This window comes from Pteropus alecto, unplaced genomic scaffold (genome assembly GCF_000325575.1).
Source record: "Pteropus alecto unplaced genomic scaffold, ASM32557v1 scaffold206, whole genome shotgun sequence".
NCBI lineage: Eukaryota > Metazoa > Chordata > Mammalia > Chiroptera > Pteropodidae > Pteropus > Pteropus alecto.
In genome coordinates, this window is record NW_006438906.1 from 2,820,506 (window position 1) to 2,840,629 (window position 20,124).

General features: G+C 40.1%; 1 long non-coding RNA gene across 11 annotated transcripts in view; it reads left to right on the forward strand.

The window, feature by feature from the left end:
* The window catches only part of LOC107195934, a 48,515-nt gene extending 37,993 nt beyond the window's left edge, over positions 1–10,522 (forward strand). For 4 of the 11 annotated variants that reach the window (XR_003047512.1, XR_003047509.1, XR_003047508.1 and 1 more), the window contains 5 exons: positions 944–1,053; positions 1,215–1,291; positions 1,788–1,923; positions 3,339–3,398; positions 6,020–10,522. This is a non-coding gene — a long non-coding RNA (uncharacterized LOC107195934). The remainder of the gene's footprint in view (positions 1–943; positions 1,054–1,214; positions 1,292–1,787; positions 1,924–3,338; positions 3,399–6,019) is intronic. The other 7 variants (XR_001517252.2, XR_003047515.1, XR_003047511.1 and 4 more) reach the window with 7 other exon arrangements.
* Positions 10,523–20,124: the final 9,602 nt, after the last annotated feature.

Consider the following 20,124-nt stretch of genomic DNA (forward strand, 5'->3'; position numbering starts at 1 on the left):
TAGATGACTTTTTTCTACCCTGACTCTTCATTATTAGAAGGAAATTGTAAGAAGCAGGGAAATGTCTACAATGTTGAGAAGTAAAGAAATGCATTTTTCAAAAACATTTGAAGGAAACTGAGGCATTTGGGGCTTTTGAATACTTTTTACTAATCCTTAATTGAGAAGGGGAAAAATGCTCATTTGAGACCACAGACGGTGATAGGGCCTTGATGGCCTGTGTGTGCTGAACCAATCTGCCTCAATACCAAGGAGCCCTGACATTGAGGCCCCTGGAATGTGGCAAGAGAGAGACAATGAAGGGTCCTGTCTGCTATTTTTCTTTGGGATAGTCGGAGGGCAAAGTATAAGGGCGGGGAGGGAAGGTAACGAATCCTAAATGTACAGCACTGAAGACGTTATGATACTGCTAAATGGAGAGAAAAATTAATGTGTAGACTAAAACACCAGTTTTGTGCCATCTTCAAAGAAACAAGCCATTCTAAGACTGCGAGGGGAAGGGGGTCTTAATCTTTTCTGAGACACGGATCCCTTTAGCAGTCTGCTGCAGGCTATAGAAAAATTATTGGAAGAACATTTTTAAATTAATTAAGCAAAATACAGAGGATTACCAAGGTAATCCATGATATCAAAATGCATTTATCAAAATATTTCTAAAATGGTCATTAACATATTAATATGTGTATTTCTTTACTGACTCTTTAAATAACAAGATCCAATGGTGAGTTTTGGTAACTGCTATGATTCTGAAGGTTGGCATAAACAGTAGTTCCAGATATCCACAGCAATGGTAGGTTATATGTAGGCATCTGAGATGTGCATGGGTGATAGAGTCACAGGTAAGTGCCCTTACAATTGTGACTGGGTTCTTACATTTGTAATTGAAGGAATATCTCCGTTTTAACCGGAAGTCGAAAATAATCTTTTTTTTTTTTCAATCAAGTTCATGGATGCCCCCTTTAAAAGCCCCCATCCTAAGGAAGACATTTCCAGGCAGCCAAGTGAGGACCGGTAACAAAGACTTGGGCATTGGAGAAGAGTCACTTCTGACTAGTGAGTGTCTGACCTCAGATGTGTTCCTCAAATCTGTTCATAAAAACAAACGTTGAAAGAACCATTTCTCTAAGAGTTCCTTATGACATTGGGGCACAAGGAAACATGCTTTGAAACCTCTCTGAAGACTGTAAAACAAATGCATACTCTTCTCTTTGCAGCAGAATGCCCTGATGGGAATGGCAGTGGAGCCAGATGGAAGATGATGGGCTGGTGATCCCTGATCTCAGTGTTAGCAGTACGTAGCCAATAAGACAGTATCCAGTGAAGGTAGAATAGGCAGAAGAAAAGAAGGAGATGGGAAGGAAAAAAACCAAGGCTTCTTTGTTAGGCTGATTGGGCTGGTTCGTGAATCCATGTGAGTGTTCTTCTGGTGGGCAGGGGTGGACTCAGAATTCATGGGGTAACGAATTAGGTCCTGTATTAATAGAAATAGGTGGCAGTCAGGGAGTGCTGTGCACAAGCTTTGTTGGTTGCCTACCTGGCATCCATCACCCCTATTTCCTTTCTTAACAGTGCCCAGAGCCTCATATTGCACCCACCCTTCCTCCTTCCAGCCCATGTGATCTCTGTTCCGGGGGAAAGCTTCAGAAGATTTATACAAAATCTTGTGTTCTCTTTTTCTGGCCACAGCCATTGGTCCCGGGTAGGCATGCCACCTAGGCTGAGGCAATCAGGTGACTTTCAAAACTCTTGTGGAGAAAGCTGGGACAGAAGGATTCTTTTTTCCTCAGAATTGGCAGGGTGAAGCCTGAACCAGCTATGGTCATTTTTTCTACTGGAAGGAAGGCCAGCCTGGGATGAAACCAACACATCAAACAGGACACAGCCAAGGGAATCTCAGAGAATGAGCGGGGGACCCTGGATGAGGTAAACCTAAAATCTTGGCTTACAGCTGGATTTCCAATTAGGAGAGTTAATGAATTCCCCCCTTGTTTAAACCAGTGTGAGTTAGGCTTTCTGTTACTTGTAGCCCAATACATCCTAAATGATAAAGCATCACATTCTCCAAGGAATCCCCAGAATTTCCTGAAGTTTTACCCAAATATCTACTGTTTTGTCCACACTTCTATGTTGCATCTTCATAGGGCTGAAGTAGGATGTATGTCTTAGAGTCCAAACTCTCAGAGTGAATTCTCGACTCAGTCACTAACTTATCCTGTGACCAAGAACAGGACACATCACCTCTCTGAGCTTAAATGTCCTTCTCTGTAAAATGAAGCCACAAATATAAATGGTTGGAGAAATTGATCCCAAAGCCTTTTTTTCCTAACATTGACCAAAGTATATTATAAAGAGGAACATGAGCTTTAGTAGTCACTTCAGTTTGACTGATGGCTTGGAAAAGTGGTTATCTCCCTAGGATACATTCACAGCTGTGTCACTATTATAGAACTGAGGATTTTATGTGATCACGAACGTTAGTAGCCCAGGGAATATGTTGTATTTAGAGATTTTTTTCCATCATTCATTTAGTAATTTCTATGTACCAGGCATTGTAGCAGGCAGCAAGATATAGAAGTAAAAGACGCAGTCTTTGTCTTTAAGTGGCTCACAATTTAGCAAGGAAGACAGCTGGACTGCTGCGTATGGTTATACAGGTTGTACACTGAACAGCTCTGGGGTTGCCTTTCATGCCAACGTCAATATGACAGCTCAGGGAGACAAACAACTAAAAAACACATATATATAAAGGGCAAAATATTAGACGGTATGTACTCTATGATCCCATCTGTGTAACAAAAGGATGGGAAGACATGTAGATCTATATCTCTACTTCTAGATAATTTCTGTAGAGACAGCAGTTAAATCTGGGAAGTAGGACTGGCGGGAAGTGGAATGGGGAAGAGGGACACTTTCGTTGTGTACTTTATATCCTTCTGTCTTTTTTTATTTGTTTTCTATAAGAAAAGTTTACCATGTATCAAGATATAACTTTCAAAAGTTAGCAGTTATAACTTAGTTGAGTGTTCAGTAGAGATGTTTCCGATGCAACAACATCATGGAGGTGAGTCCAAGGTTGGCCGATGTGATGGTTAACTGTACATGTAATTTAGCTGGGCAAAGGGATGACCAGACAGTTGGTAAAACATTATTTCTGGGTGGGTATGTAAGGGAGCTTCTGGAAGAGATTAGCATTTGAATCTGTAGACAGTAAAGAAGATTCCCCTCATCGATGTGTGTGGGCAGCATCCAATAGTTGAGGGCCTGATAGAACCAAAAAACAGAGGAAGAAGGAATTTGCTCTCTCTCTACCTGAGCTGGGATATCCATCTTTTTCTCAGACATTCAGACTCAGCATTCCTGGTTCTCCAGCTTGCATAATCTCGCAGCCTCCATAATAAGTAAGTAAACAAACAAACAAACAAACAAACAAACAAACAAACAAACATTATTGGTTTGGTTTCTTTGGAAAACCCTAACTGGTACATCTGGCATGATAACCAAATGATTACCAGAGGAGGTGATGTTTTGGTTGATCCTTAAAAGATGAACGGGAGCCATTCAAGTGAAGGAGGAAGGGAAAACTATTTCAGACAGAGCAAACTGCATGCACAGAGGCAAAGGAAGTGGTTGCTTGTTCAAAATTGAGAACTTGGTCGATAATATTATAATAACTATGTATGGTGTCAGATGGGTACTAGACTTATCAAGGTAACCACTTCATAAGGTATATAAATGTCTAATCTTATGTTGTCCACCCGCAACTAATATAATATTGTATGTCAACTGTAATTGGAAAATAAATTAATTTTTAACAAATTGAGAACCTGGCATAGCTAAAGCATGAAGGGTACGTGGGAAAATGACAGGAGTCAAGGCTGTAAAGATGGAGCATGGCTCAATGTTTAATAATAGTAAGGCAGATAGTGTGGATCTACTGCAAGATTTTAAATAGGGGAGTGACAAGTTTGTATATGGGTCCCAGATAATTCTCAGTGTAAAAAGAAGATTAAAGTGGAGAATACACAGGTGGCATGCATACACGCACATATGCATTCAAACACATACACACACGCATAGCACCTGCATCAGGAATGTTATGAAAAGTTTATCTATCTTTTGTTATTTTCTTCTTCCTTTGCTTTACTTTCTTTTTGACATGCAAATCTGCAATCTACCTAGAATTTGTTCGTTTATGGTATTAAGTAGCTTGGCTTTGCTTTCAAATGTTTCAATTGTCACAATAGTATTAATTGAACAGTTTATCCTTTCACTTATCTGAAATGCAATCTTTGTTCTATATTAAGTTCCTACAGCCATCAGAGATGGTTTTCTGAACACTTCCTTTTCAAGTAAGTGGTCTACTTTGTGCCATGCTTTTCAAAACACTATAACTATAATATTTGTCTATATCTGATAGTTCAAATGTCCCCTTATTATCTTCTTGTTCAAAATTATCCTAACCAGTTTCATACATGTATTCCCCTAGATTAACTTTACCATCAATTTGCCAAGTTAAAAAGAAAAAAAAAAAAATCTCTGAAATTTCTTTGGAATTACATTCAATATATAAGCTAAATTGGGCAGAATTTAGCACTTTTACTATTATAAATTCTTAAATTTATTAAACCTGAGATAGTAAATGAGTCTATCCCTCATTTAAAAAAAAAAAAAAACTCTTAGAAGGGCGTTTAGAAGTGAGCAGGGACGTAGCTTACGTATTTGGCGCCCCCCCCAACCCACCATTATGTTTAAAATAATCCTTTATCACAGAGATTCTGTGTGAAAAGTCCCAGGACTTTGTGAAGTAACAAACACAGAGCAATGATAATTCCATTATCACCATGACACGTTTCCTCATAAAGCCTTCTTGGAGTCAGCAAGACATCTCCTGAAATAGTCTCATTTACTTTTGAAGTAAAGAGTTCTCCAGCAAAACAAAGCCACCTTACTAAACTTTGGGGTGAGAGTTATTCTTTTTTCTTTCTTTTCTTTCTTTTTTTTCTTTTTGAGGGCAGCTCCTCCATAGAACTTCAGAGTACATAGTGTCTCCTATGAATTGGGAAGTCTTAGCAGCCTGGGGACAGAGTCACCCCGTATTTTAAGAAATATTATTACAGTTTTAAAGCTAATGTTTCTCTCTACTAGATGCTAAGACAACTTCATTCCCTGTCTAGCAAGCCATAGGGAAGGCAAAGGTTCTCTTTAGGACTTTAAGTGTATTACTGAATGTAATGATATCTGCCAAACGAATGTTGGGAAAAGCACACTGCAGCTCCACAGCCAAATTCCATGGCAACAGCTGGTGAATCACAGGTGTTGTCAAGAAAGACTCCAGCTCAGCTTAAATGTTCCAGAGAGTTCTTTATTATTTTAAGCACCACGTTTGGAGAGTGTTTAATTTGCTCAAATTCAAAACATTCCTCATGGGCAAAATGCAATGTAAACAAAGTACTAGGAGAGAGTCATGTCGACCTAATTTTTTATTTGCAAACAGGGTGGTTTAAAACAAAGTATTTCTTTTCTAAGAGTGATATTGCCACGTAGGCATTTAGGAAGGTTATGAAGGAAAAATGTTCTATTACTCCAGCTAACCATAATGTGAGCTCTTCGACATTACCTGGGGGAGTTGGAGACGTCTAGACCGATTCAGAGCATCTGCCTTGGCAGGGGCAGTGTGAGGAGGGGCTGGGTCACAGCAAGAGACTTGAATATCTGACAGTCAGATAGGTTGAAACCTTCGGGGTGCAGAAGTGTTTCGAAGGTACTCACGTCTGCCTCATCTGCTTCATTCCCACTCTCTTGTGGTTTAGAAAGTGAAAAAGAATCACCCAGAAGCTCAGAGCCTCTGCGTTCTATATTCCATTTCATATAAGAATGTATCTGAGATGATGTGCATTGTAGTTGTGCCTGAGTTTACCGTTTAGAGACCTAATTTAATCTGGCCCCTACTGTCACATGTGAATTAATTCATTCGTTCTTTCGTTTATCAAATATTTAGTGAACCCTTACTGAATTCCAGGTCCTGCGCTAAAACGAAGACACAAAATCGGAACCAGATACCATCCTCATCCTTGATGGGCTGAGGGTAAGTGAAGAACAGATGAGTTATAACAGTTACACTTCAGGTGAATGAGTGCTCCCAAAAGACATAACTGGGAAGGATGGTTCCTGTCACAGATTTCTCCATTAGCCATGTCTCTCCCCCCAACTGCACCTTCAGGAATAGCCCACGGCCTCAGGGATCAACCTGTGTCATCCCTCTGACCAGAATGACTGGTCTAAGAATAAACCTGTTACCCCAGCCGGGAAAACTAAAGCTGGTAGGGAAGACTTTTTTCCTCCCTGCTCACCATCTAGGCCAGTGACATCACTATGGCAGGAAAGAATGCTACCAACTCCCTGAGAGGAGCAAAGATGAGACAGACGCGCAGCTTCCCAACAGCACTGAGGCCTGGGGCCAGCCCAGCTCTTTTCTGTGGCTTGACTATTTGATCCAGTAAACCCCTCCTCCTTTTATTTCATTTTGCTTGTGCCTTACTTGCTTTATTTCATTGAGCTAATTTGAATTGAGACTCTGTCCCTTGTCACCAAGAAAGTGTCATTTACTCTATATATCAAAATATGGGTGAGTAAAGGGGCGAGAGCATACGGGCGGGTGGGTGCACCGAGCCCCGGCTAGACGCCTAAGAAAGGCTTCCTGGAGGAAGTGATACCGTAACGGGAGATGTAATAAATGACAGCTGGATCCCCGAGCTGCTCTGCTCCATTGTTTGATTTCCCTTTATAAAACACTTCTATCTTTTTCTTTTCTCCTCCGAGAAAAAGTAGGATTCAAAAAAAAATTAAAAGTTGACGGGACCTTGTAGGGGTGGTGGGCAAGGGTCGTGGGATGAGTGTCCAGCATCGTTCTCTTTGTAGATAGGAATGAGCTGCCTAAGGAGCAGAAGCATAAAAGGAGGATGCCTCAGAGTTCAAGGTGATGTAGGTTTTGCATAGCCGGGGTGCTACTGACACCTCCACGGACAGCTGAGACAGCCGAAGACCTGAGCTTGTGCTGCCTTAGGCAGGGGGTTACCCCATCAGTCCTACTGTAGTCACCAGCCCAATCGAGCCCTTCGCTCCCAAGGACTATGCTGCCTGCGCATGTCCTCACTTCCCCCACCACCTGCCTCCATCATCCTCCTGGGGAAGATAGAGAGGCTCTTCCTGAATGTTACAGAGTCTCAGCTGCTGGACAAGGCAGGGAGGATATTTTACTGCAGGGAACCAGAAGCACCAAGACATGGGACTGCAAAACAGCACCTTGAGCCCAGGGAACTCCAAGTAGCACCGCCACTAGGCTGGACAGTAAGTCTCTGGTAACCCATGTGTACATGATCTTGAAAGGATGTATCAAGGGAAAGTGTTTTGCAGTTGTAAAGTGCTCCACAGACGCTATTTTCTGTTATGACGCATATCGTAGGGTTGCTGTGAGACCCAAATGAGATCACACGCCCATAAAGTTGCTCTGGAGCCTGGAAAAGCACCACGCACGTGCTAATTAACAGAGTTCGAGTTTGGCTGCATTACGTCTCAGACCACAAAGGAATAGTAAAAATTGAAATAACAGAGAATTTCTCTCGAATCCACAGTATTAAATGTCTTTGTAAACTGGGTGTTTTAATTAAAATACTTCCTATCACCTCTTTACAGATAAACGAATGATTTCATTGTCTATTAAAAATAATTTCCTGCTAACAATTAATTAGACCACCAGGCTTCAGGCTTCAAGCCTAAGATTCGTTTTTGTTGATTTACCACGTCACCAAAAAAGCTCAGTAGGGCATCTAAAATATACATGTATGTATGTATGTGGGTATGTGTGCACATATATTTTTTTTTGTTTTCAAATCTGTATCCATTATCTTAGTTAAAGACATCATTACTTCACTCCTAAAGTGTCGTAATGTTGTCCTTACTGCTCCCTCTGTCTCTAGCCTCTCACCTCTCTGCTCTCAAATCCATCATTCCCACAGCTGCTCAGAAACTCAACAGCATTTAAATCATTCCACCCAGCTTGGCTGTCATGTGGCTTCTTTCATTGTGAAAAGACATAAAATAGAAATAAAAAAATATATAAGAAAAGAAAAGAAAAATTATCTTTTATTCCAGATGGTATAATCATTTACCTAGACACCCAGGAGAGTTAGCGAAAACATCACTGGTCCTTATAGGTAAATTTTTTAATGTTGCTATACAGTAATTACCAAAGGACCATTGTTTCCCTACCTAATTGCAAAAACCAGTCACAACATGTGATGGGAAACAAGACACCCATCTTTGGGGTATCATATAGATGCTGAGTGTTGTCGCTTGAGGTTCCAAAAAATTCTTATTGTTCTAGCAGCCTCACAGAGTCTCCTGTGAAAAGAGTTTCTGTTTCTAGGCCCTTTTCTCTAACCGCAAATGTTTCGACCCAGCTCCAAGGTCAAGGTGAGAAGACATTTTGCTTCATATATCTCCAAAAGCAAGCTAAAAAAAAAAAAAAAAGAGCAATGTAGAGATGCTTCCCTGCCTCCTTCGTAGAAATACATTTTCCTTCTCACTCACAAAACATTGTTAGCTCCTTAAAACATTTTTATTGCCAGTGCAAACCCTGGCTCTACACATATCTCCCACTTGGGGTGGTTTTCTTGGACAAAGGGATGGCCTGTCCTTAAGAAGTATTTAAGTCTCTACCTCCCACCAGATAACAATGTTTGCAGTTTTTAATAAAAGATTGTTTTCAATTTCTGTCCACCAGGTTCGCAAAATTCTGAAGTACCTGCATGCCCTGATATTGATGGAGGGTCTTCTTTGAAGTGCAAGGCCCCAGTTGTCTGCACTTTCCTGGTTTGAAACTTGTTTAAGCTGTGATCTGACGGGAAAGCAGAAGTTCCCCTAGGAGGGGTGTAGGAGGGGATGGAGAGTGTTCCTGGCAGAGAAGACAGTGTGGTGGGGTAAAGCAGGTATTAGGAGAGAGAGATCACTAGGAGGTGAGTATAGCTGAAGCACGGAGACTGGGATGGAGATGCAGGAGGGTGGCTGCTGAATGAAAGCGACAAGGGTATAGATTAAAAATATAAATAGTAGGTCTAGACCACAAAGTTTAAGAAAACACTAAATTGTCACTTCCCTTCATCATACTTGTTTCTTATACCGTGTAAGTTGTTGGTTCACAGGAAGAGGTCAGTGGGAAAATGCTCTTTTTCTGTCCAGATTCTAATCTGAATGAGACCCGTTTTGTTTCTGTTATTCTCCCAAAAGTTAACATAGGTAATGACAGCTATCGGGAGACCAAGAAAAATCCCATCCACTGCAAACCCCATTCTTCATATCCTAGAATTCACAGCTCCTGCCATTATACTAAATCCAGAAAAGTGACCATGGTCAGAAACTTCGGCGTAAGTATTAGTGACTTCTCAACCTTCCCATGGGGAATTTGGCGGGGTTTCCCCTACAGAATACAAACTTTTCACTGCAAGCGTTCGTCCTCACAGACACCTATCAACTATGGGCCAATGATAGAATCAAAATGCCCAGGTTCCAAGTTGGCAATATGCACCAAGACCTTTAATATATTTATCAATTATGTTAAATAGAAATTTTAACCTAAGGCTATTAATTACAGCAATATATAAACATGTTTTAAAAGGAAATGATTTAAATGTCAGCCAGCAGGCAGGTTTTTAAAAAATCTATCTTTCTGATGCAGCCCCCCCCAAAAAAACTAAAAATCTTGTTTTTGAATAATATTTAACAATATGGAGTAATTCTCAAAATATATCATGTGAAAACCTGATTATCAAACGGTATACTAATGACAATTTTCATTTTTTCATATCTGCACTATGAAGATATAAAACTTGGAAGGCAAGACTCTAAAATATTAACATGTGTTTTCTCTGAAAGATAGGGCTTTGGGTGGTTTGCTTTTCTTGTCGTCCATTCTGTTTTTTTTTTTTTCCCCGAGTGTTTAAAAAAATGTAATATTGTTACAGTAAGAAAAAAAAAAACTAAAAAAAAAAATTCAGAAGAGCCTGTGTTTTACATGGCAAAGTGGATCCTGACTGGGTGAGCATCTGAATCACACAGCAGTCTTTGTGCAAATAAACATGGTCTGATTTCTCTGAGTGTCCCAGAAAAATGAAATGTTTCTGCGAGATTTATCTGTCCATGTCTTTGCCTGAGCAAGGAAACACAAACACAAATACACATGTTTTTTCTGTTGTGCTGCCCTAGAATATTTGGGAGTTTGGCTCCAGGTCCAGAATTCCAGTTGCCTCCTCCAAAACTGGGAGCCTCTTGCGTCTGTGAAACGCAAGCTGCAGCTCCCAAGGGAGAAGACACTCCTCAGCTTCCTGCCTCGTCGCAAAGAAAACCGCCCTGTGTGCACAGGCCTCCCCACTAGGGTAGAAAATGAAAACCGCTTGGAAAAAGAGCAGAATGCTTGCAATAGTTTGTTTGGTGTCTTAGAAAATAAAATTCGTCTTTCTTCACCAGATGAGAGCCGTTGTTTTCAGATGGCTTGGAGGGAGAATCATTCCTTGCACGGAAACTAGAAACCTGGCTAAATTTCCAGAGCTATTTTTCATGGACAGGATCGAGAATTTGATGAGAAAATGAGAAATACGATTGTAAGGGGCTTGGTTTCCATTGGATTTTTAGTTCCTGTAGATTCTTCCAGATGTTCATGAAACCTATTTAATCAGAATCTCTGGGGACCGGGTCCTGGCCTCTCTATTTTAATAAGGGTTCTAGATGATTCAGATGAATAGCAAAGTTTGAGAATGACAGCCGTAACCATACACCAAAGGGGACTTGCATAGAAAAACATCTTTTAAAATACACATGGCGTTGGCACTAGAGATATTTAAATGCAGCCTTAAAAAATATTTTTAAAACACACATGGCATTGGCACTAGAGATATTTTAATGCAGCCTTAAAAAACATTTTTAAAAAAGACTGTCTCCTTTGCTAGAAAGGATTCCATGCCATTATTTCACCTCAGTCACAGATTCCTCTCACAATCTGAATAGAAACAATGGAGCAACCCAAAGGCACACTCAGTCACAGCCATAGGATTCCACATAAATCAGCTCAGGGCAAGCTGGACTAAGTGAGGGTGAGTGCTGCCGAGGCAAAGCGGCCCGTCTGGTGACCAAACGCTTTTTGCCTATTAACTGCATGTGTTGACTTTGTGTGGGGACCTGGAGAGTCCAGTCACCACAAACCCAAGGGTCAACAGCCACTTGGCAGACCCTTTGCACTGAGCAAGTGCTGAATTAAATAAAACCAGCATTTAAACCGCTCAACATCCTTTTAGAAGTTACTCTTCAATGTTATGTGAACACATGTCCTGATTTGTAAATGGGGTTTAAGTCCACTACCCAGGTGTAATTTTTAACAGCACTCTTTTCATTCCCAGCCTTATCCCTATTTGCGGATAAATCCTACGATCACCTAAGGTCAAGACGGTAACATGTTAGCCGAGGGGAGCACTGAGAGGGAGAATGGTTAGTAACCTCCCTAGATAGTCACGAAGCAGTAACTAGTGTTTCAAGGCAGCCAGGGCCCCTCATTTGGCAAGCAGCAAAAATAACTGCTTAAGAAGCTTTCCTCCATCCTTTCTCTCCACCCCCCTCCATTTACGGTCTATATTTTTAACTCTTTCGGTTTCTTTAATATCACCGAGCAGCTCAGGGCAGTAAGTGTATGTCAATTTTCACTTTGCAGCATACACACTTTATTCCCAAATTACCCCAGTAACCCAAATAAGAAAGGAGAAAATGCACAAAGAATTACTGTGGCCATCTGGAATGCATAATGTGGAAAGAGCTGCAATACATTACATGGTCTGGAAAGTGGCTGGTCGAATTCCAGAGCTAAGGCAGACTTCAAAGTCTGGCCGTACATCAGTGAAACTGCTGATCGGCTCCGATATTTAAAGTGGGTGTAGATGAATGAATTTATTACAGTTTTTATCTTCTGGGCTCAGATGGGGAAATGGGATCATAGTCAGGTTCTCCTTTAATTTCATGCTGAATTTTTTTCTTAGATGTTATTTTTCTCCTCCTTGACGCTGTACTACGTGTTGACTTTTCTCTTCGGATTGCAACATCCCTTCCTTATCTCTGCCATGGTCCTGAAAACTGACTCATTTGTACGAATCGCTTAACTTTGTAGAGACTGGTGGCCTGATCGTGAGATGTTTTGCACAAAGGTCCTCAATTAAAATATATGAATATGTATAAATATACATATATAAATATAAAACTTCATAGTCTTTTTCCTGTCTCTCTAATGGAGCAAGCCTGCAGTTGAGATCTGAACTGCATGAAATTTATTTCTGAAATTGAATTTGAGTGATATCTAGTTGTATTCCCTGATTAGAAATATTTTATGAGGAAAACCTGGACTCAAATATTTGGAAACATTTGATTTGAGGACTGCTGTCAGAAACTCTGTTTTAGGAAGGGATGAAAGAGCAGTTCTTTTCGTCAACAGCCTCGAAATCTCTTTGAGAAACAAGCATCTTCTAGTCTCTGCCAACTGGATTGCTTTTATCTTCATACAAATTTTTCTTGACCTTTAAAAGAACCTCAACAAATAGAATCCTAAGCCAACTCCATAGCAAATATCCGCACTCCTCCACCTTCAAGAGCTCATAAGCTTCTATTTCTAAACTCTAAACAACCTCATTAGCAATAAAAAACAGTATTGCTTTGGGTCTCTTTTCAAACTGGGAAAGAATTATTTTCGCACACGTAAAAGAAAGAAGCACACCAAGAGGAAAAGTTTAACAGTCTCCTGATAACCTACAATGACTGCTTTTCTCCTTTATATGGCAAATATGCATTTGAAATTTCCTAGATTTCTATGGTAATTAGATTATTAAAACAGAGCCGAAGTTCCTACTAAAATATTCAAGACTAGCCCAAGATAAGATGGTAGAGTAAGGTAGAATTTCACTTCAGGGTCCCCTCAAGTTTTTGGCCCCTTTTTCATTTTAAGGACTCTTTCTTCACCTCCTTCCCCCAGTAATCAAAGGACAAGATATTAATTCTTTAATGAGTTGCCCCTCTCAAGAACCTTTTTCATTTTAAAAGAAGGTTGAGACATGGACTATGTTTAACCCAAAGAGATGACTCTCACAGTAGGATATGGAAAAAGAAAACTGTGGGGAGACATGGGCCTCTGACACCCTTCAAGTTATATGATGACGGTGTTTTCCTATACGCAAAGCATGCCATGAACCAGAGTCACTTCTGAAGGTCAGTGAGTTATTTAGATGTTTTTCAGAGGAAAACGTAATTCAGTATGTCTTCCACCCATGGGTTATATTCCCAACTCAGTTCTAAGATAAGACATTTTCCAAAAATAGCGAACATTTGCTTTTTATTGGTTTCCTAGGACTGCCATACCATCATAGTACTAAAAACTACAGAATATAGTTGTATCACAGTTCTGGGGGCTAGAAGTCTGAATTCATGATGTGATCAGGGCCACGTTCCCTCCAAAGCTTCTAGGGGAGGAGCCTTCTATGCCTCTTCCAGCCCTGTGTTTTTCTTGGCTCGTCGTAGCATAACTCCAACCTCTGCCTCTGTCATCACACGGCTGCCTTCATACCACAAGTCTCTACATCATCTTCCCTCTGTGTGTCCAAGGTTCCTCTGTTTACAAGGACACCAGTCATTGTGGATTATGGAACACTCTAATGAACTCATCTGAACCTGAGTATATCTGCAAATATCCTATTTGTAAATGAGGTCACAATCACAGGTACCAGGGGTTAGGACTTCAACATATCTTTTGATAGGGACATAATTCAAATTATAACATGCTCCTAGACCAGAACAACTGAAGAAGATGAAGATAAGGATAATCTCCCAAGGGATGGCTCCTAGCTCTTCCTTGTTGGAAAGATGTAATTCAACCTTGAAGATCTGGTGACAAATGCTGTGATAACTCTACAGACTCTAGATAGCTCTAAAATAGTGAGAAGACAGATCATTCCACATTTTCGACATCTTTGTGCCTCAGTCTTCACATGTGTAAATGAGGGACTATAAAATTTATCTGTCCTGCCATGTCCACAGAGCCATGTAAATGTGAGTCATTATAAGTGGGACTCACCTCTAGGATATCTTGAGACAGGCTAGAGGAGTTGACCCTGGAATCCTAGTTTTATCACAAGTGATTTCAGCACAAAGAACTCGGGTTTATAGATATTAAGTCACTTGCCAAAGAGGAACAGATGGGGATTTGAATTCAGGTCTTCTGCATCCAAACTGGGAAGTCTTTCCATCACACTGGGGGTCCTCCAGGAGTATCCCCTGGAGGGCTTGTGAAAACAGACTACTGCCCCTGCCCCCCAAAGCTAGGATGCAGCTGATCATTTCCATTTCCAACAAGTTTCCAGGTGATGCCAATGTTGTTGGCCAAGGACCACATTTGGAGGACCACTGCACACTGGCTGCACATTAGAAGTCACCGGAGGAGCTTTCAGATGTCCCTGGTCTGGGATAGAGCATGGCCCCCGGCAGTTCTAGAAGCTCACTAAATGATTCTAATGTGCAGCCAGCTCCCCACGTGTATCACCCCAGTCACTTCCACATTTTTTTCTTTTAAGAGAAGAGAAAGAGGCCTCTCAGAACACGTATTTAGATTCTGCGGGGAATGAGACGGGATCTAAGAAAGAATATCTGTTTCTCCCATGACCCACACAAATGTGTTCACTCCCTCCTCTAACTAAACTCTTTCTTCTGTCTAAATTCACAAAACACCCTTTCTTGTGCTCAATTTGTAATTGACAAATCTCTTCATATCTTGGTGTTTGTTCCATTATTTCTATGTCCTAGGACTTATTTAACAGAGCAGATACCTAATATAATGAGATTTTAGGGCTAAATCCTGACATATGCACCCAATTTTCATCCCTGCCAGGTCAAATACTCATTTCGACTCCCTGTGACACACAAAACAAAACTTTAGCTTGATATTCAGGCCCTCAATTACATCATCCCTACCTGACCCTTCTGCCACTGTCTTTGCATTGTCTCAAGTCCTCTTCATGCTGGTAATGGGGATTACGCCTCTTTGCTATTCCACACATATTTGCCCCCTTCTTTTGCTAAATGCTATTCAAGTTGTTCCCTTTGCCTAGAATAGTTTTAATCCCAGTCTACATATTTAAATTCTGCATATTTAAACCCTGAGTACCCTTCATGATGCACTCAGATTACCCTTCCCAGACTCCCAATTAGAATTAATTTATTCCACCAATCAATCACTCACAGCATTTAGTTCTAACCTAACTTGTTCTATCTTAGTGGAGTAATTTATGCTTATCTACCACCACCATCTTTTACCACTGTCAAATCCTAGGAAATGGAATCTCAGTTTATCCATTTTAGAATCCGCCCCATAAACTCTAGCTCAAAGCTTACACATAAGAAGTGCTCATAAAAATTCTAGTCCAGTACTGAATAAGATTCAGCTTACGCTTTGATCTACGTTCTTATCGACATTTTATTAGTCATTTACACTTTAGTATAAATGTTTCCAATTCTTTCATGAGACTGTGTTATAAGTATTACAAAGCATGAGTGTATGATGACAAAAGTGCAAAGGCAGATTTGAGATGATAAAGGGTTCCATTGATCAAATTTCTCCTGCAGTCTCTTAGGAGACATGAACTTTGTTGAGGTGTGTGGCAATTCTGATGCCTATGAATCAGAGAAGAAGGTGGATTCAAAACTAAAAGCTTGCATAAGGAATACTTTCTTAATAACTACATTTTGGTATCCCTCATTAGCCCCCTTAATGAACATTAGGACCCAAAGAGTTCTCATCTAACAACTGATTCTTTACTATTCGAAAAGTTCTCCATTTGATCCTCACATGGTTTTTGATTTCTGCACATTTTCTGTCTTGTGGCTAAAGCCTTGCTGATAGAAAGGGAGCCTTCCTGTGGATTTGCGTTCAACCTTTCACATGATATCATGCCCTATAGTAATTTTAAAAATAAAGATTCAAAGTGCTCCCTATGTTCCTAATTATCCGGTGGTATAATTCACACACATCTGTTTCCAAAGCCGCCACATTTGGGGGCCAAGGGAGAGTCACATTACCACACTGAGTGTTCTGGTGGAAGCACCAAGGACTTCCAGAATGACAACGCCACATGATGGTAAAACACTCAATCTGCTTTCCATCCAAGCGGCTTTGAGAGAAGTGCTATAAAAGGGGCTTACCAGCTGACGACCCTTTCAAAGGCTTAGATCCCTGCGTTTTATCTCATTCCAAGTGAATTCTTTTCTGAGCTGAACACATTCAAGTTTAAACATGGAAAGGAGTTACAGAGATCATCCGGACCAGACCCATGTCATCAGATGATCTCCAAAACATCTAGAGTTCCCAGCTCAGTGGGAAGGGCATAATGCTTAGAGCCAGTCACAGCTTTAGGGCCTGTGAACCTCAATTGTCTCATGTGTAGGGTGTGGATAGACCAGGACACCATAAAGCTCTGATAAGAATAATTATGTACCTGGTACAAGCCCAACCCATATTAAGTGCTCATAATATATTCCTCCCCGTTCATTCTGCTGTTCCTTTTCTATTGGCATATAGGAATTCTACAGCTTCATTTAGAAGTCTACTTCACAATTTTACTCTCCTGTTAAGAGAGTTTTTGCTTTTGTCCAACTCAAATCTCTCTGTTTTATATATTTAAGTTCTGCTTTATGTATTTAAGTTCAATCAGAATCACTCGTCTTTTCTTCATTCCTAAAACAAATGACCACCTCAGCATCTCTGGGTGGTCTGTGAAAAACATGGAAAATCATTTCCCCCTATTTAATCATATATTTATTAGATTAAATTATATGTAGTATATGCAAATACTTTGGAATTTTAGAAGAGTCGAGGCCAACATATTACTACCCAGCATTACTACCTAGTAGAATTCTTTATGGCCTCCTATCTGGATGCAGCAAACACTCCTCATCGGTCCCTCACACCTACTGCTGTTTCCCTCCAAACCATGAACCCACCACACAAATGCCAAAGCCCACTGTCATTAATTCTCTCCTCTATTCCTCAGGCTTCTTGCCACAGCTTAGAGGGGAAAAAGCTAAAGAAAATATTTCCGATGTAAAAAACTGGCAAAGGGTTTTTAAAAAATAACTGTCAATGCTGTTCTATAGAACTTTCGACAATGATGATGGCAATGTTCTATATCTGAACCGTTCGAAGCAGTAGCCACTAGCCATATGTGGCTAGGGGGACTGAAATCTGCATTTTTATTTAATTTAATTCTTAAATGATTATTTTGCTTAATTTTAATTAACATAAATTTAAATGGGTTAGTGACTATCATATTGAGCAGCAGAGATATAGACCAACATTTCTCAAGCTCTAATGTACATTAGGACTCATAAGGGTCTTGTAAAAAAGCAGGTTCTGATTTAGTAAGTCTGGGGTAGGGCCTGAGATTCTACATTTTATCACATGATGTGATGCTGCTGGACCAGAGATTATTCTTTGAGTAACAAGGATCTATCCTAGATTGTACACAGATTTTTATTTTTGCAGAAAAAAATAAAGACAGTTACATAAAACGATGATAAAGAAGGAATAAACCATTTACGAAAAAGGAACCCCAAAAGGCTATTAAGCATATGAACATGTTTAAACTCATTAGTGATCAGTAAAGGCCAAATAAAACAACAATGTTATATTGTTTGACAACTATGAGACTGGCAATGATTAGAAGGCTGGGTATCACCAAATGTTAGTGAGGATCATGTCCTGCTGATATTTGGTTAGGCTGGTGTGGCCCCGTTCTAGAAAGAAATCTGGCACTACTGATTTAAAGTAAGTAGCTACATACCCATGACCCATCCTGGGTTTGTACCCCAAAGAAGTTCTCACACGGGTCATGTAAGAAGGTTGTGACGGGGAAGCGAGCCAAGACAAGAATCCATCACTGGGAGAGAGGATGGTGAAATGTGGTGCATACAGAACATGAGACACTAACATTTGGAAGCAATATCTCTGATGTGCACGTGGCAATATCAATGGATCTTATGATGATAGCACTGAGTGAAAAAAATATGAATCAGAATGAGACGTATAATAATACCATGCTCAATAATTAAAATACTGTCTACAAAATAACAAGTTCTGTCTTGTAAAAACATCTATAAATTTAAAAATACATTTCAAACACTTTAGATTGATCGCATATGGTGGGAATAAGGTAGCAGAATGGGAGTATGAAGTGGAGAAACAAGGGAAGAAATGGAACAAAATGGGGTCTTGCATGGACTGTGAAGATGTGGCATGTGGCAAAGGAAATGTCTACAATTTAGTACCCCTAACAAGCTGACCTCAGCCTCATCTCCTACTGCATCTTCCATGTTAACTCTCCCTAGGCAGCTGACAAATTGGTCCTATTGCTCTCCTCCAGACACACATGGGCCATTCCTCCACAGACTCCTTCTCCCAGCATGGAATTTCCCTAAGCCCTGAACCAAACTACATCCATGTGAACCCTGGGCTATTTCCTTTGGGAATTCTCCCCAGTCATCAAAACCAAAATGAATACCTCTTCCTCTGACATCTGCCACACCCATGCTCTGCACCTCTCCTTTGGCACTGATCACATACTGACTTGAATCATTGGCTGCCATTTTGTAAAGACGTGAAACAACACTTATCAACAACCAGAGCATCAGGGGCAAGACCAGTCCTTGGAACATGTAAGCTTCTGAAGCATAGGATCAGGGTCCTCTTCGGGATCCTCATCAGAATCTATAACCGTATTTTTCAAAGACCTGATTAAAAAGGGCTGACTGACTTAGTTTACCGTCATCTTAAAAACTATTCCGTTATGAAAATAAAGTCCAGTATTCGCTTCTCAGCTGGAAGGCAATATACTTGAAAGAAGAATTCAGAGTGAAGAAGTCAGGAGCATGTGGAAAAATAAGGTTTGTTGACCAATATCACTAGTGACTCTTACAAATATTTTTATATTCATTAAACTAAACAATAAAGATAACACACTCGGTAAAGATAATATCAACAGTACTTCATATATCCTAAAATCATCATAATGAACATTGTTTAGTTAATTACAATTTGCCATTGCTTATTGTCCAGAATCTCTTCAGGATATCTTCTTCAGTGGTTTTAATGTGACGCTTATAAATTTGGCTTTGTTTGTTGTTACTTATAAATACTGAGGATGATAATAAGTACCATTTGTTGAGTATCTACTGTTTCTAGCTATACACACTTTAGCTCATTTTTCTCCTCACAGCCCTGTAGGCGATACTGGAGGATCCCCATTTTATTGCTGAGGAAACAGAGTTAAAAGCAATAAAATAACTTCATCAGAGTCCTCAGCTAGTGAGTAATAAAGCAAACCTAATTTTAAAGCAGTGAAGCAATTCATCTGACTCCCAAACTGAAACCCTTTCCACCATCCATTTCTGCCAAGGAGTTTTCTAATGTGGTGGATTCTCCTAGCAAATGTCTATTCGATATTATGACTGATCATCTAAGTCATGAAAAGAACTGCCTATGATTTGCATAAATCAATGGTTCTCAAAGTGCGTGCTTTTTTAGAACCGCTGGTGATTACTACTGAATTGGAGGTGGCGACTGAGTATCATACAGCTTTAAAAACTTCTAAGTAATTTTAATGCATAGCCAGGTTGAAAACCACTGGCACAGACTCAGAACACATGCTCAGATGCAGGTTGACATGTGCCAGAACGGAAAGGGATTTGTGTAATAAAGTTGCCCTCAGTCCTTTTTTTTTCTTCTAAATTAAGTCTCTGTAGGGACAAGTTTTCCATCTTTTTGTCCAACACATTTATTAATTCTCTCTCATCTCTTGCCAGCTTCTTTTTGCCTTTTCGGAACACAAATATCAAAACAGGAAGTAAATATTTTGTTAAGGGTGCAGTAAGTGCAAAGCATCATGGCACCGATATTTTCAGGACTGATTGGTCAGGGTAGGCTAACTGCTTAACCAACCACCTTAAGACTTGTTGGCTTAACATGGTAGAATTTTGTTTCTCACTCTCATAACTAAC